This window comes from Chrysochloris asiatica, unplaced genomic scaffold (genome assembly GCF_000296735.1).
Source record: "Chrysochloris asiatica unplaced genomic scaffold, ChrAsi1.0 scaffold00118, whole genome shotgun sequence".
NCBI classification, from domain to species: domain Eukaryota; kingdom Metazoa; phylum Chordata; class Mammalia; order Afrosoricida; family Chrysochloridae; genus Chrysochloris; species Chrysochloris asiatica.
Window position 1 is genome coordinate 5,075,029 of NW_006408636.1, and position 5,213 is coordinate 5,080,241.

Sequence of the window (5,213 nt, forward strand, 5' to 3'; positions counted from 1 at the left end):
GTGGACGATGATTCTCCCATTAACTTCCCAATATATATCTGTCCACCTATACAGCAGTGGCTAGAGGAGGGGCCTGAAAGAGGGGTTACTCCAACCCACTGCTGGAGGCTTCTATGTGCACACATATTGATGGAGTAGCACGGGAAAGTTGACCAAAGCCGCATCTCTGCTCCAAAGTGGTGATTTTTGTCTATGTGCTATATTACTTCTGTTTTGGGTCCTTTAGATCACACATCTTTCCTGGAGGTGAGAGATTTTCCTCCCTACGTCACCTTAGAAGAGGCAGGAATTGTGGCCATATAGCCAAGCTATAAGAATAAACCATAATACTCCACCACTGAGACAAGACCTAACAACACCTGCTACACATTACAGGTGATAAGGGAAGCCTATCTCCTTATAATATTAATAATAATAATAAAATAATAATAATAATAATGACAAATAAAAAACAACAAATCTTATCGAAATACATCCAAAAATAGAAGAGAGCAGCTGATGCAAATGAACTGGAGAAAGACAAAGGCTTTATAGAGGAGGAGCGGGTTTTGGATATGCCTAATAGGGAATTCAGAAAAATGATATGGAAACAAATTCAAATGCTTCAAAAAGGGGTAGAGGAAAATAAGGAAGAAGTAAGGAAAGTACTGCAGGAACAATCAAATAGGATTGATACAGCATTGGAAACAATTCAAAACCTGCAAAAAGATGTCCAGATGATCAATAATAAGATATCAGAAATGGACAATAGGCTGAAAGGGGAAAGGAGCAGACTAGAAGAGATGGAAGCCAGAACTAGCGAACTGGAAGACAAATCTTTCAATACAGCCAAGATAGAAGAGCAAGCAGCCAAAAAGATAAAACAATATGAAGATAGTCTAAGATTCATGCTGAATAACATGAAGAGGAATAATGTAAGAATTATTGGTATTCTGGAACAAGAAGAATCAGAGAAGTCCACAGAGGAGATAGTTGAAGAGATTCTGGAAGAAAATTTCCCTAACACCTTGAAAGATGAGAAAATAAACATTCGAGAAGTTGAACGTACCCCAGGAAGGCTAGACCCCAAAAGAAAGTCTACAAGACATATAAAAACCAAGCACTCCAAAATCAAAGACAAGGAAAGAATGCTAAAAGCTGCCAGGGAGAAGAGACATATCACTTATAAAGGCAAGCAAATTAGATAAAGCTCAGACTACTCAGAACAAACCATGCAGGCAAGAAGGCAATGGGGAGACATATACAAAGCTCTGCAAGGAAAAAAAAAACTGCCAACCAAGAATCATCTATCCAGCAAAACTGTCAATCAAATACAATGGTTCAATCAAAACATTCCAGGATAAACAGAATCTGAGAGATTTTATCAAAACCAATGCAGCACTTCAAAACATCTTAAAGGGAGTTCTGTGGGCTGATAACCAACAAGAACAGACAACAAACAGATTGACAGGTGTGACAAAACCACCTGGCACACAGCCAACAGATAGTGGAGTCCAGAACAGAATGAGACTACAACAAGAAACTCAAAGGAGCCAAGAGATCAACTGAAGACCAAAATTATAGCAATGTCAAAGAAGGGACATACACAGCAACAGAAACCAAGGTGGTGGGGATGCCACGCAAATTACAGGTTACAATGGAGTATCCTAAATGCAGAGAAAAGTTAGTAGACTCCAAAGAAAGTTAACACACCACAATATGTCATAAAAATGAACTCCCAAGCAGAACAAGCGAACATAGAAACTAGGAAGAAACTGACAAGAAACAGCTCAAGAAACACAAATTGAATACAAGAAAAAATGCAGAACAAAAGAATGCACAGCACCACCAAAAAAGTAACATAATGAAAGCAAACAATTCAGACATATCGATAAGTACATTGAATGTCAATGGATTGAATGCAGCAGTGAAGAGACAAAGAGTGGCAGAATGGATAAGAAAACAAGATCCATCAATATGCTGCCTGAAAGAGACACACCTTACACACAATGACAAAAATAGACAAAAAGTTAAAGGATGGAAAAAAATTTACCCAGCCAACTGAAACAATAAACAAGCATGAGTGGCAATACTAATCTCTGACAAAGTAGCCTTTAAGATGAGAACCAGCATAAGAGACAAAGAAGGACACTATCTCATGATCAAAGGGTTAATTGAGCAAGACGACATAACCATAATAAATATATGCGATCCCAATGAAAGAGCACCAAGATACATGAAGCAAACCTTACTGGAATTGAAGAAAGAAATAGATAAACCCACAGTTATAGTGGGAGATTTCAACACACCACTTTAGAAAAGGGACAGAACAACCAGAAAGAATCTTGAAAATGTTACAGAGGAACTAAACAACATAATCAATCAACTTGACCTCATAGGTGTATATAGAGCATTCTATCCAACAACAGCAAAATACACATTCTTCTCGAGTGCACATGAACATTTTCCAAAATTGACCATGTGTTAGGTCACAAAGCAAGCCTCCATAAATTCACAACTATCAAAATTCTATAGAGCATCTTCTCAGACCACAATGCTATAAAACTAGAAATCAACAATAAGAAGCCCAAGGAAATAAAGTTGAAAACATGGAAACTGAACAACACCCTGCTGAAAAGCGACTGGGTAAAAGAAGAAATTAAACGTGAATTCACAAAGTTCCTAACAACAAACGAGAATGAAAAAAAAAAAATCAAAATCTTTTCGACAAGGCAAAAGCAGTCCTGAGAGGACAATTAATTGCGATAAATGCACACATAACACATAACACATCAACACATTAACACAGCATCTTCAACAATTAGAAGCAGACCAGCAGAGGGAACCTACAGTCACCAAAAGAAAAGAAATAATAAAAATAAGAGCAGAAATAAATGAGATGGAAAATCAAAAAACTGTAGAAAGAATGAACAAGACAAGAAGCTGGTTCTTTGAAAGGATAAATAAAATTAACAAACCATTGGCAAAACTAACTGAAGAAAAGAGGGAGAGGACACAAATAAATCACATCAGAAACCAGATAGGTGAAGTCACAACAGAACCAAATGAAATCAAAAGCATAATAACAGAATACTATGAAGAGCTGTACTCCAAAAAATTCGAAAATTTAGATGAGATGGATATATTTCTAGAAAAACATGACCTACCTAAATTTACTCAGACTGAAGTACAAAACTTGAACAAACAGATAACAAAAGAAGAAATTGACCAGGTCATCAAAAAACTCCCAACCAACAAAAGCCCAGGCCCAGATGGCTTCACAGCTGAGTTCTACCAAACATTCAGAGAAGTACTGTCACCAATTCTACTCAAATTATTCCAGGACATAGAAGAGCATGGAAAACTCCCTAATACTTTTTATGAAGCAAGTATAACCCTCATACCAAAACCAGGGAAGGACATCACTAAGAAATAAAATTATAGACCAATATCATTCATGAACATAGATGCAAAAATTCTCAGCAAAATCCTAGCCAACAGATTCCAACAGCACAACAAAAAAATAATAAATCATGACGAAGTGGGCTTCATAAAAGGGATGCAAGGATGTTTCAACATCAGGAAAACAATCAGTGTAATCCATCATATAAATAAGAAAAAGGAAAAGAACCATATGATCATATTGATTGCTACAGAAAAGGCATTTGACAAAATCCAACATCCATTCTTGATAAAAACACTCAACAAAGTAGGAATTGAATGGAAATTCCTCAACATAATCAAGAGCATATATACAAAACCAAGAGCCTACATCACGCTCAATGGAGAGAAACTGAAAGCCTTCTCCCTGCGAACTGGAACGAGAGAAAGATGTCCTTTATCAATGCTCCTATTCAATATTGTGCTGGAAGTTTTAGCCAGAGCTATATGGAATGATAAAGAAATTAAAGGCATCCTAATTGGCAAAGAGGAAGTAAAACTCTTTATTTGCAGACGATATGATCTATACATAGAAAACCTCAAAGACTCAGCAAAAAAAACTCTTAGTTCTCATCGAAAGAGTCAGCATAAAGACAGGGTAAAAGATTAACATACAAAAATCAATTGGATTTCTCTATAGCAACAGCAATAGCAATAAAAAGGACATTAGGAAAGCAATACCATTTACAATAGCCACACAAAGGATGAAATATTTAGGAATAAACATAACCAGAAAAACAAAGGACTTATACAAAGAAAATTACAAAACACTACTGCAAGAAACCAAAAGAGACCTAAAGAAGTGGAAGAACATACCATATTCCTGCATAGGAAGACTCAACATCGAGAAAGTGTCACTAGTGCACATAGCAATTTACACATATAATGCAATCCCAATCCAGATTCCAACAACATTCTTCAAAGAGATGGAAAGGACAATTACTAAATTTATATGGAAAGTAATGATACCAAGGATAAGCAAAGCACTGCTGAAAAGGAAGAACAAGGTTGGAGGTCCCTCATTCCCCGATTTCAAACTTTACTACATGACCATGGTGGTCAAAACAGGCTGGAACTAGTACAATGAAAGATACATTGATCAATGGAACAGAATCGAGAATCCAGAAATTAACCCAACCACATACAGCCAAATGATTTTCAACAAAATGCCTAGGCACATTGCATGGGGTAGAGACAGTCCCTTTAACAAATGGTGCTGGCAGAAATTGAAAGCTATATATAAAAGACTGAAACAAGACCTTTGCCTGACACACTATACAAAAATGAAATCAACATGGATTAAAGGTCTAAATGTGAATTCCAAAATTATGAAGATCATCAATGAAAAAATAAGAACAAATGTGAGGACGCTAATTCAGGCCATATACAGACTATCACACATTTTCAAAAGTATACAAACAAAACTATACAAAATAGATGAGTGGGACATAAGAAAAATTAAAAACTTATGTGCATCAAAAGACTTCACCAAGAGAGTAAAACTGAAACCCACATACTGGAAAAAAATCTTTTTCAATGACATATCAGATAAGAAACTCATTTTTTAAATTTATAGGACAATACAACACATTTACAAAAATAAGACAAATAACCCAATTAAGAAATGAGCACACGGGTAAGGATCACGTGGAACCTCGGCTACTTAAGACAGAGCCATTGCCATGCTGCAATGAGTCTCAATGACTGGTAAGACTGAGGAATTCGCACTGACCACCTAAGACAGGCAGCGTCCCTTAAACAATCAATAAATAAGGAGGATTCAGATGCAGACA